This window comes from Rhinoderma darwinii, chromosome 1 (genome assembly GCF_050947455.1).
Source record: "Rhinoderma darwinii isolate aRhiDar2 chromosome 1, aRhiDar2.hap1, whole genome shotgun sequence".
Classification (NCBI taxonomy): Eukaryota; Metazoa; Chordata; class Amphibia; order Anura; family Rhinodermatidae; genus Rhinoderma; species Rhinoderma darwinii.
In genome coordinates this window covers 112293698-112307313 of record NC_134687.1, presented here as the reverse complement: position 1 = coordinate 112307313, position 13616 = coordinate 112293698, and the positions used below count along the sequence as shown (strand labels likewise).

Genomic DNA, 13616 nt, shown 5'->3' with positions numbered 1-13616 from the left:
CATTTTGAGCTAAAACGATATTTTATTGGAAAAAAAAATTGGGGATTTCACGGCTCAATTCGAATAAATTCTCTGAAAAATCTTTGGGGTCAGAATGCTCACTACACCCCTAGATACATTCCTTGAGGGGTGCAGTCTCCAAAATGGTGTGCATCTAATGTTTTGGCACCTCCATGCCTTTTTAAACATGAAATGGTGCCTGGAAAACATCCTAAGAAAAAGGAGGACCCAAAATCCACCAGCACACTAGGGCCACATGTGGGATATTTTTTTAAAACTGCAGAATCTGTGTAATAAATATTGCGTTGTGATTTTTCTGTTAACACCTCCTGTGTTACTAAAATAAATGGATTAAATTGAAAATCTTCCAGAAAAAATAACATTTATACATTTTACCTCCACTTCGCTTTAATTCCTGTAAAACACCTAAAGGATTAACACACTCTATGTTTAGAGGTGCGGTTTTTAAAATGGGATGACTAAGAGGGGTTTCTATCATATAGACTCCTCAAAGCCACTTCAAAACTTAAGTGGTGCCTAAAAAAAATATGTTTTGCAAATTTTGTTGAATATTTGAAACACTGCTAGTAAACTTATAAGCCTTATAATGTCCTGAAAAAAATAAAATTAAATATAAAAAATTATGCCTACATAAAGAAGACATATGTTAAACCTTATTTATTTACTAATTTGTGTGGTACCATTATCCATTTTAGAAGCAGAGGAAATGTTGGAAAATGCTAATTTTTTATAATAATAACTAAAGACCAAATTTCACCAAAATTCACCAAATTTTGACCAAAATTCCCCACTAACAAAGAATAATGTGTTATGAAAAAACAATCTCAGAATCACTTGGATAAGCAAAACCATTGCAGAGTTATTACCACATAAAATGACACGTTAGATTTGAAAATTTGGGCTGGTCCTGAAGGCCAAAATAAGCTTGGTCCTGAAAGGGTTAAAGATAACCTATACCTGGCTACTGCACGGTGTGTTACTGTTCAGAAACTAACTCACTACAAAGCAATGTCAATGTTGTGTGGGAAAAAGGAGCCCGATGACCTTATCTTTTTTAGAAATGCCCCATCAAACCGAAATCTTGGGATGACATAAATTGATAATATAAACAAAATATATAATACAAGAATACATTTCTATCCCTAGCTATGTATACTCGGTACTGTGCAACTGTCAGGTTATTATTTTATGCATGTAAGGTAACGGACAGTGGAAATGTGGAGAAGATACAGAAACCATTGCATTTTTTTTATTGTGTTTTTTTTTGTATACCTTAATGCTGGCAAGAAATCAGAATATCTACATCTCTGGGAACCTTGGTGTTGACGCAATCCTGGCCAAAATATATCAGACTGAAGGTTTGATGGGTGTGTCAACTGACACCCTTCAATCACTTTCCTAGATCCAAATCCATTTGTTATATCGATATATCGGAGAGAAGAAAGACACAAAGAGACAATGCTTTATATACGCAAATAATCCTTCTCTATTTTATTGATAGAAAGAAATTACAATAGTATCAAAAGGGAAGTAGGCTTGAGCTCAGCCAATCACAAATGGCTCTAGCTCAGCCAATCATGGACAATGAGAAGTTGTTCAAGCTGAGCCTAGAAATGACATCTTATGGAAACTTGCATGTAAGACAGAAGCTCCTCACGAGAAATAATTAGTAAGACAAGATTTCCTCATAGCAACCTTACAGCTGCAAGGCCAACACTCACATTCTCGTAGCAGATTCAGATAAGAAATAATAAACATAGTTAAGAATATTAACCATATGAGTGTCCAGGCAATCCCAGCATAAATTTTATATTACAGAGAAATAGAGGATTCTAAAATGGATACTTCATACAAGATGGAGTTACATAACCATATTTTGCTCACTTTCACACTTGGTTTAAAAAAACAAATGGTCGATATTGGAGATGCAAGTAGTAAGAGGGTGATGTATTGTGAAATTTATTCGAAGGAGACAGTAGTGGGGTGGTATAGGGAATCAGGGTGGTTGCCTTTTTTTTTTTTCTTGGATTGGGGAAATGATAGATTGTATATTAGATTGTACTACCCTAATGTATATACAATGCATTTGTAAAGTCTTCAGACCCTTTACAGTTTTTTGCATTTTGTTATGTTGAGGCCTTGTGCAAAAATGTTTAAAAATTCATGTTTTCCCCCATCATTCTGCACTCAATACTCGATAAAGACAAAGTGAAAACCAAATGTTAGTAATCTTTGCTAATTTATTGAAAAGAAAAAACTAAAATATTTTATTGACATAAGTATTCAGACCCTTTACTCAGTACTTAGTTGAAGCACCTTTGGCAGCGAGAACAGCCTCCAGTCTTCTTGGGGATGATGCCACAAGATATGCACACCTTGGTTTAGGGATTTTCTGCCATTCTTCTCTGCAGATCCTCTCAAGCTCTGTCAGGGTGGATGGGGATCTTCGGTGGACAGCCTGGTTTCCTCCAGACATGACAATTAGGAGTCCAAAAAGTTCAATATTGGTTTCATCAGATGTTGGTTTCATCACAGAATGTTGTTTCTCAGTCTGAGAGTCCTTCAGGTGCTTTTTTACAAACTCCAGGCAGGATTGCATGTGTCTTTTACTGAGGAGAGGCTTCTTTCTGGCCACTCTGCCATAAAGCCAAGATTAGTGAAGTGCTGCAGTGATGGTTGACCTCCTGGAAGTTTCTCCCTTATGCACACGGGATCTTTGGAGCTCAACCAGAGTGACCATTGGGTTCTTCGTCACCTCTCCTACCAAGACCATTCTCCCCCATTACTTAGATTGGTGGAGCTGACAGCTCTAGGAAGAGTCTTGGTTGTTCCAAAACTCTCAGGAACTTTCAGTGAAGCAGAAATTTTTGTGTACCCTTCTCCAGATCTGTGCCTCCACACAATCCTGTCTCAGAGCTCTACAGGCAGTTCTTTCTGCCTCGTGACTTGGTTTTTGCCCTGATATGCATGGTCAGCTATGAGACATTATATAGACAGGAGGTTGCCTTTCCAAATCATGTCCAATCAAATGAATTTATTACAGGTAGACTCCAATCAAGGTGTAGAAGCATTTCAAAGATTATCTAGAGAAGTGGGAGGCCCCCAGAGCTAAATTTTAAGTGTCATAGCAAAGGGCCTCAATGCTTATGTCCATGAGAAATTTGAGTTTTTAATTTTTCAAAATTTGCAAACATTTCTAAAATTTTGTTTTCACATTGTCATTATGGGGTGCAGAACGATGTGGACATTTTTATTTTATTTGAGCACAAGGGCTCAACATAACAAAATGTGTAAAAAAGTTAAAGGATCTTAAGACTCAGCGAACGCACTGTGTGTCAACTGTTTGTGTGTATTATTGTTTGCGTTTGTAATGGGGAAACAAATAAAGATAAATTAAAAGATGCTATTAGATTTTGCAGCATCACTAACCGTATATTTAACAGAGCAGAGCTGCAGGGAGATGGTGTGTGGTAGAGGGATAGAAGTGTAGGGAGAGATATTTACAATTCTCTAGTAAATATTATACGATCTCACACCAGTGCTTGCTCACACCAGTGCTTGCTTGAAAGTAGTAACACTCAGTCTTTTCAGTGTAACATCTTATTACCTATGTCGTAAACAGTGAAACGGGGAGTCTATAGGCTGTCGGTTCTCAGGTTTCATGATGGACCAAGTGATTGACCACAGTGTCGAGGCTTAGAAAACATGGGAAGCTCACCGAGGACACTAATCTGTTTAGTTGCCAAATTCTCAACCTATAATACATCTAGGGATGTCACAGTACCAGAATTTGGACTTTGATACCGATACTTCATGTAGTATTGCGATGCTCGATACCAAATAATAATAAAAAAAGTTCTTCCATTTCCTGATGTGATGCACGTGGTGTGATGAATTTTGAATCTCCATGTGCCTCACATTAACGTCTTCCCTCTTTGGCCACTTTAGACCTTCCTGACAGAGCCTCATTTTTCAAATCTGACATATTTCACTTTATGTGGTAATAACTTCGGAATGCTTTTACCTATCCAAGCGATTCTGAGATTGTTTTCTCGTGACACATTGGACTTTATGTTTCTGGCAAAATTTGCTCGATAAATTCAGTATTTAATTGTGAAAAACACCAACATTTTGTGAAAAATTACGAAAATTTGCATTTTTCTAAATTTAAATATATCTGCTTGTAAGACAGGCAGTTATGGTGAAATTTACAAATTTCTTTTAATTGTTTTGCAGAAATTCATTTTGAATCAATTTTTTTGTAACAAAGAAAGTTTTACCAGAGAAATGCAACTCAAAATTTATTGCCCAAGTTCTGCAGATTTAGGAAATATCCCACATGTGGCCCTAGTGTGGTAATGTACTGAAACACAGGCCTCAGAAGCAAAGGAGTACCTGGAGGATTTTGGGGCCTTCATTTTATTAGAATATATTTTAGGCACCAGGTCAGGTTTAAAGGGCGCTTGTGGTGCCAAAACAGTGGAAATCCCCAAAAAGTGACCCCCATTTGGAAAACTACACACCTTAAGGAAATTATCTAGGGGTATAGTGAGCATTTTGACCCCGCAAAAATTATTTCAAGTAGGCCGTAAAAATTAAAATCTACATTTTTTCAAACAAAATATAGGTTTAGCTAAAAAAAATTCATGTCCACAAGGACTAAAGGGGAACAAGCATCACATTTGTAAAGCAATTTCTCCCGAGAAAAACAATATCCCACATGTGGTCATATTGCTGTTTGGACACACGGCAGGGCTTAGAAGGGAAAGAGCACTACTTGGCATTTGGAGCTCAAATTTAGCAGGAATGGTTTGCGGAGGCCATGTCGCATTTGCAAAGCTCCTGAGGGAATAAAACAGTGGAAACCCCCACACAAGTAACCCCATTTTGGAAACCCCACCCATTGAGAAAATTATCTAGAGGTATAGAGAGCGTTTTGACCGCACAGTTTTTTTGCAGAAATTATTGGAATTAGGCCGTGACAATTAAAATCGACATTATTTCAAATAAAATGTAGGCTTAGCTAATTTTTTTTTCATTTCCACAAGGACTAAAGGTGAAAAAGCACCACAAAATTTGTAAAGCAATTTCTCCCGAGTGAAAAAATACCCCACATGTGGTCATGAACGGCTGTTTGGACACATGGCAGGGCTTACAAAGGAAACAGCACCATTTGTTCTTGCAGATCACATTTAGCAGGAATGGTTTGCAGAGGCCATGTCGCATTTGCAAAGCTCCTGAGGGGACAAAACAATGAAAACGCCAAAAAAGTGACTCCATTTAGGAAACTACACCCCTTAAAGAATTCATCTACGTGTGAAGTGAGCATTTCGACCCCACAGGTGTTTCATGGAATTTATTAGAATTGGCCAGTAAAAATAAAAACAATTCCTTTTCTTCAATAAGATGTAGCTTTAGCTCAAAATTTCTCATTTTCTCAACAAATAAAGGAAAAAAAGAACCCCAGCATTTTTAAAGCAATTTCTCCCGAGTACAGCAATACCCCATATTTGGTAATAAACTGCTGTTTGGGAACACTTCAAGGATCATAACAGAAGGAGCGGCATTTGGCTTTTAGAGTGCAGATTTTGCTGGATTGGTTTCTGGTCGCTATGTTGCATTTGTAAAGCCCCTGTGGGAACAAAACAGTGTAAACCCCCCAGAAGTGACCACATTTTTGAAACTACCCCCTCAAGGTATTCACCTAGGTGTGTAGTGGGCATGATAACCCCGCAGGTATTTTGCAGAAATTATTGTGCGCTCGATGTTGCAGAGTGAAAATGGGATTTTTTTCCATAGGTATGCCAATATGTGGTGCCCAGCTTGTGCCACCATAACAAGACAGCTCTCCAATTATTATGCTGTGTTTCCCAGTTTTAGAATCACACTAAATGTGGCCCTAATCTTTTGCCTGGACATTTGACAGGGCTCAGGAGTGAAAGAGTACCATGTAAAATTGAGGCCTAATTTGGCGATTTACAAAGTATTGGTTCACAATTGCAGGGCTCTGATGTGAAATAATAAAAGAAACCCTTGAGAAGTGACCCCATTTTGGAAACTACACCCCTCAAGACATTTATTAAAAGGTGTAGTGAGCATTTTCACCCTACATGACTTTTCCGTAAATGATTGCGCTGCGGATGGTGCAAAGTAAAAATTTTAATTTTTCCCTAGATATGCCATTTCAGTGGCAAATATGTCATGCCCAGCTTGTGCCACTGGAGACACACATCCAACAAATAGTTAAAAGGGTTCTCCCGGGTATGGCGATGCCATATATGTGGAAGTAAACTGCTGTTTGGGCTCGCTGTAGGGTTCAGATGGGAGCATTTGGATTTTGGAGCGTGGATTTTCTTGGTAGTATTGTTTGAGTATTGAAGGTGTTTCTGTTTATAATGTGGGGGTATATGTAAGCTGGGCAGAGTACATCAGGGGCATAGTCAGGTGGTAAAATAATTGGGTTAAAAAAAACAGTAAAATAATCTATAGATGTGTGTTATGCTGTGAGGCAATCCTTTCTGCACAGGCCGGTGTCGCACTGGTAAATTATGTCCTTCCTTATTCGCCTTTTGGTCCACACTCCGCACTTTTGCAGTTTGGGGAATTTTCCTGGTATAATATGGGCACCCTCGCTTCCAGCAGAAATGTTTGGGCCCTCCCCTTCCTGGTTCCCTAATTTTAGGGCCTTGATAATTCGCCTCTTGAAACAGAAGAAATGTTCCCCTCGGGCCTGCACAACTGCATATTTTTTATTTCCTGAATTATGGAAGCCTTAACTAATTTTATTTTTTTATAGACGTAGTGGTATGAGGGCTGATTTTTTGCAGGATGAGCTATAGTTTTTATTGGCACCATTTTGAGCTACATGCGACTTTTTGATTACTTTTTATCCTATTTTTTGGGAGGTAAGGTAATTCTGGCATAGGTTTTTTTTTAATACAGCGTTCACCGTGCGTTATAAACTACATGTTAACTTTATTCTGCAGGTCAGTCCGATTCCGGCAAAACCTAATTTACAGCACTTTTTTATGTTTTACAATTTTTTTCACGATACAATTACTTTTGTAAAAATAATGTGTTTTTTACTGTATGTCGCCAAGTTGCGAGAACTATAACGGTTTAATTTTTTCGTTGACAGAGCTGTATGAGGGCTTGTTTTTTTCGAGACGAGCTATAGTTTATATAGGTACCATTTTTGGATACATGAGACTTTTTGTTCCAATATTTGTAGGGCAAAATGACCAAAGAACAGAAATCGTGGTATCGTTTTTTGCAGGTTTTTTTTACACCGCTCACCGCGTGGAATAAATAACTTAATATTTTTATAGTTCAGGTCGTTCCGGACGCGGCGATACCAAATTTGTATGGTTTCTTTTTCAATAATAAAGGACTTGATAAGGGAAAAAGGGCGATTGTGTTTTATTTTATTACTTGAAACTTTTATTATATGTTTTAAAACTTTTATTTTTTACACTTTTTTTCAAATACCACTAATGGACTTGAAGGTCCTTACTATGTAGTGCAATGTATTAGATCTCTCAGTCATTCACTGACAGCAAGCCTATTAGGCTTCGCCTCCCGGCGGGGCCTAATCAGCTTCCATAATGGAAGAGCAGGAGGCCATTGTTAGGTCTCCTGTTGCCATAGCAGCAGTCGGCCGGCCCTGATTGCATGGCAGATTTGCAGAACTGCTAGCAACCTCTAAGATGAAACAATCGCTAGCCTTAGGGTATGTTCACACGATAGCAGGCATTTACGGCTGAAATGACAGCCTGTTTTCAGAAGAAAACAGCTGCGTCGTTTCAGCCGTAAATGCTCCTCCTCGTAATATACGAGGCGTCTGTGACGCTCGTATATCTTGAGCTGCTCTTCATTGAGTTCAATGAAGAACGGCTCAAATTACGTGGCAAAGAAGTGCCCTGCACTTCTTTGCCGACGCAGTCAATTTACGCGTCGTTGTTTGACAGCTGTCAAACGACGACGCGTAAATTACAGGTCGTCTGCACAGTACGTCCGCAAACCCATTCAAATTAATGGGCAGATGTTTGCCAACGCATTGTAGCCCTATTTTCAGACGTAAAACGAGGCATAATACGCCTCGTTTACGTCTGAAAATAGGTCGTGTGAACCCAGCCTAACAAATAAACATATTCTAGCGGTTTAACTAACGCATGCTAAAGAATGGCTAAACACTGTCTGGTCGTGAAGGCTCAAAATAGCCTGGTCCTGAACCGGTTAAAGGAGCAGGAGTGCAGTGATATAAGTGAATCCATACAACGATTAGCTGCAGAGTTATAAAACTCCACTGACATACACTGCCTGTCTATGTGATCTGTGCAGAGTCCAGTGTATTTATACGAGATGCTGCTTCTGAGGGTATGTTCACACGCAGTGTTTCAGGCGTATTTTGGAGCATTTACGCCTCAAAAAACACCTGAATAAATGGAAGCTGAACGCCTACAAACATCTGCCCATTGAATTCAATGGGAAAAACAGCATTTATTTCAGGGCGTGTAAAAAGACGCTCCGTAAAAAGTAGCTTGTCACTTCTTAGGTCTTTTTTGGAGCTGATTTTCCATTGAACACTAGGAAAAACGCCTCAAAAAACGCCTCAAAAGAAGCTCCAAATTAAAAGAAGCTTCATTTTCAGCTTCACAAACGCCTGAAAATCAGGAGCTGTTTTCCCTTGAAAACAGCTCCGTATTTTCGGACGTTTTTGAGTTTGTGTGTGCACATACCCTCACTGCCTCCTGTGTAAAAATGCAGTTTTTGAATGAGGCTGAATGAGGTGTTTTCGGACCATGAAAAACGGTATATGGTCGTGAGTTACGTAAACAGCGTAAGGGTATGTGCACACGTAAACTGCATTTACGTCTGAAATTACGGAACTGTTTTCAGGAGAAAACAGCTCCGTAATTTCAGACGTAATTGCTCGTACTCGCATTTTGCGAGGCGTCTTTGACGGCCGTAATTTGGAGCTGTTCTTCATTGGATTCAATGAAAAACGGCTCAAATTACGTCCAAAGAAGTGTCCTGCACTTCTTTGACGAGGCAGTCATTTTACACGCCGTCGTTTGACAGCTGTCAAACGACGACGCGTAAATTACAGGTCGTCGGCACAGTACGTCGGCAAACCCATTCAGATGATGGGCAGATGTTTGCCGACGTATTGGAGCCATATTTTCAGGCGTAAATCGAGGCATAATACGCCTCGTTTACGCCTGAAAATAGATCGTGTGAACCCAGCCTTACTCGCTGAGCTACGCTGTTTCCGTAACTCCAATAGTAGTGAATGGCAGTTACAGAAGCGGCATAGCATGCGAGCTACGCTGTTTCCGTAACTACCATTAAGTTCTATGAGACTTACGTAAACAGCGTAGCTTCACGAGTTACGCTGTTTACGTAACACACGACCATATAAAGTTTTTTATGGTCGGAAACCACCTCATTCAGCCACAACACATAGCGGCTGAACGCGGTTTAGGGAGCCCCGTTCTGGAGATAGGTGCGGGTCCCAAAGTTGGGACCCACATCTACCTGACATATCCTGTGGATGTGTCATAAATGTCTCTCGTGGGAAAACCCCTTTAAGTGGCTTTAAGGGGTCTATATATTTGAAACCCCCTATAAAATCACCCCAGTTGAAAAACTGCACAGTACTAAAAATATTTTGGACGTTCCTTAACCCTTAGGGTATGTTCACATGTGGGCGTCCGTAACGGCTGAAATTACGGGGATGTTTCAGCCTGAAAACATCCCCGTAATTTCAGCCGTAACGGCATGTGCAGGCGCTTGAACGCCGCGTCCATTACGGACGTCAATGAATAACGGCTCCAATTACGGCCAAAGAAGTGACAGGTCACTTCTTTGACGCGGGCGTCTATTTATGCGCCGTCATTTGACAGCGGCGCGAAAATTACGCCTCGTGTGAACAGACAAACGTCTGCCCATTGCTTTCAATGGGCAGATGTTTGTCAGCGCTATTGAGGCGCTATTTTCGGACGTAATTCGGGGCAAATACGCCAGAATTACGTCAGTAATTAGTGGGTGTGAACATACCCTTAGGCCTTATTTAGACGAACGTGATATACGTCCGTGCAACGCGTGTGATTTTCATGCGCCTCGCACGGACCTATGTTAGTCTATGGGGCCGTGCAGACTGTCCGTGAGTTTCACGCAGCGTGTGTCCGCTGCGTAAAACTCACGACATGTCCGATATTTGTGCGTTGTTCGCACATCACGCACCCATTGAAGTCAATTGGTGCGTGAAAATCCCGCGCAGCACATGGAAGCACTTCCATGGACGCGCGTGATTCGCGCAACAGCAGTAAAAAGTATGAATGAAAACAGAAAAGCACCACGTGCTTTTCTGTTTACAAACAGAGTGTCATAATGATGGCGCATCTTACGAGGGTGACACACGGAGCTGTTAAGTACCTTTTCGCGTTTTTGGCGCGCGCAAAAGACACACACACGTGTAAATCTGGCCTTAAGCCAGGATCACACACGCATTTTGTATGCAGTATTTGACTCAATTATTTTTAGTTAAACACAGGAGTGGACACAAAAGAAAAAAAGATGCATCAGTTTTTTCTTTATACCTTTCCATCCAGTTGGATCCACTTCTGGCTTTGGCAGAAAAAAGCAGAGCCAAAAACTGCATAAAAGAGTAAGACCTTATTTACACGAGCGTATTTCATGTCCGTGATACGCGCGTGAAAACAACGCACGTCACACAGACCTATGCAAGTCAATGGGGCCATTCAGACATTCAGTGTTTTTCATGCAGCGTGTGTCCGCTGCGTGAAAGTTACTGCATGTCCTATACCTTAACATTTTTTGCGCATTATGAAGTCAATGGGTGCGTGAAAATCACGGGCAGCACACGGACGCACATCCATGTGCTGTACGTGATTCACGCAACAGTTGCTAAAGAAATTATGAAAAAAAGAAAAACACCTCCTTCAGTTTATTTTGCTGACGTGATACGCGTGACATACGGTTGGCATATGCGCGTAAAAAACGACAGACAGACACGCACCATGTACTGATGTCACACAAAACTGCAGCGCAGGAAAAACGCTGCGTTTTTTTATGCGCGCAAAACGGACAAGTTTGTGTGAATTAGGCCTAAGTTACAGCCTTGGCTCTAGCCAATTAATCAGGGATATTCCCTAGTCCGTAGGGAATATCACTTGCCCTATTGTTAGCTTGGAAAGAAATATTATGTATGTATTTGTAACAAGTTTATTTTCAGGGCAGATTTCTTATGTTGTCCACCAAGAATAACTTATGAATTCTTACATTATGTTTCTTAGAAATGTGTCCAATTCAAATTACAAGCAAAACAAATTTGCCTTCTAGTAAGGGGGGATTCACACGAACGTGTATTCGGTCCGTGCGGGCCGCGTGGTTTTCACGCGCCACGCACAGACCAATACAAGTCTATGGGGCAGTACAGACAGTCCGTGCTTCTTGCGCAGCGTTTGTGAGCTGCGCAAAAAGCGCGACATGTTCAATATCTCCGCGTATTTCGCGCATCACGCACCCATTGAAGTCAATGGGTGCGTGAAAACCACGCAGGTCGCACGGAAGCACTTCCGTGCGAACCGACTGAAACAGCGCACCAGCTGTCAAAAGGATGAATGTAAACAGAAACGCACCACGTGCTTTTCTGTTTCCAAACATCCAAATGGAGTGTCTTTGAGATGAGCGAACCCGGACAATCGAACCGAGCTTCACCGGGTTCGGCCGAACTCGTTTTGGCCGAACTCGTTTTGGCCGAACCCGGCAAAAAAATTTCCGGTACGCAACGGCCGGGAGGGAAGTTCTCGGTAAGTACGAACTTTTTCTTTTTTTTTAACAGGTTTCTCGATATTGTGTTCGGCATTCACTGTCGAGGGTGCTGAAAGAGTTACTGCCGATCAGTTAGCTCTTTCAGCACCTTGGACAGTGACGGGCGTCGACTAGCCTCATCTCTATGATGGCGGCTGCGCGAAAATCACGCAGCCGCGCATCATACACGGATGACACACGCAGCTGTCAAATGGTTTTTGCGCGCGCAAAACGCAGCGTTGTTTGCGCGCGCAAAAACGCAACGTTCGTCTGAATCTGCCCTAAGTGTGGGATGTTCTCTACTGATTGTTTAAATTATTCACAGCATTTTCCCACAGTGAAATGTAATCTTTTTCTATCAGACATCCCACAGTTTTCTGCAAAACGAGTTATTAGCATGATACATGTCATGATTCTTGTAATATTAGATTGATGATAATTCTTGCATCATTTTCGGTTTTGTCTCAAGAAAATAAGTCAAACTTAAAGGTATTAGGTAGTTTTGTCTTAATAAATTAAATTTTTATTAAAGGAAACCGATCACCACTTTTAATGATCCTAAATTGCTATAACCGCTAATTAGGGACTAGGGAGACATTTCAGAATATATTCAGTTATAGCAGCAGTAATAAAGCATAACTTAGAAAAATAAGTTTTATCAACCGTTGCGCCAAATGCAAATTTCTCTCGAAGTATCTGCAGGGCGTTTCTTCAGCAGGCAATTGACCTGCAATCTCGGCAGCAACTTCTTCCATCTAGGATTGACTGACATCTCATTGCAGGGAACAGCATATGACGCAGGAGACGTCAATCAAGCCTAGATTGGAGCGGCTGCCTCCAAGATTGCAGGACACATTACACAGTATTTGACTTTAAGGCCTTAGGCGGGATTCACACGACCGGGTCGTTCCCGAGGCCGAGTGTCGGCCGGTAAAATCGGCCATTTTGCCCGGCCGGTTTGCATTAAGTTTTGCATCCGTGCCGGGCCGGGCAGATCCGGACAGTAACATCAGCGGCAACTCCTGAAGGGGAATCCCCATGTGTTCGGGGATTCCGCTTCAGGAGTTTCCCCTGATGTCACTGCCCAGATATGGACAGAGACATCAAGCGCTCTGTCCAGGAGCGGAATCCCCGAAAACACTGGGATTCCGCTCCTTCAAGGAGCTAAAGTGCGGCTAGCACATAGCAGAGCGGAGAGATACCTCCCTGCTCTGCTATAGTGGCGTCGCTACAGTAGTAGCAGCCGCAGCAGCAGCAGCAGCTGCTAGCGGCGCCATCGAAGGTGTCGCCGGGCCAGGGTGCTTTTAAAACAAGCAGGGGAAGGGAGCCAGCGCAGCGCTCCCTCCACCTGCTGTATACCACGGCCCTGCCACACTGTGTACAGCGATGCCATTCGTCCGAATGGCATCAACTCCTCCTCCTCACATGCACTCTGCGCTGTGAGGAGGAGGAGATAGAGCACAATCGACGGAAAACCCGGCCATCACTCGGGACACATCCCGGTGATGGCCGTGTAATACCCGGCCCCATAGACTTCTATGGGAGCCGGGCGGCCGGGTACCCGGCCGAAGATAGAGCATGTCCTATTTTTTGACGGCCGGTTTTCCCGGCCGTCAAAAAATCGGTCGTGTGAATAGCCCCATTAGGGGTCTATTATTCCTAATGCAGCTGGGTGCCGGCCGATTTATGAACGGCCGGCACCCGGCTGGGAAACCCTGCCGTGTGAATGAGGCCTTATTCACACGAGCGTAGTTCACGTC

The 13616-nt window shown here is 41.9% G+C and overlaps 1 long non-coding RNA gene across 1 annotated transcript in view; it reads right to left on the bottom strand.

The window, feature by feature from the left end:
• The window catches only part of LOC142736912 (uncharacterized), a 73096-nt gene that overhangs the window by 16121 nt on the left and 43359 nt on the right, over window positions 1–13616 (bottom strand). Inside the window, exon 2 of the long non-coding RNA XR_012880563.1 lies at window positions 1294–1419. This is a non-coding gene — a long non-coding RNA (uncharacterized LOC142736912). The remainder of the gene's footprint in view (window positions 1–1293; window positions 1420–13616) is intronic.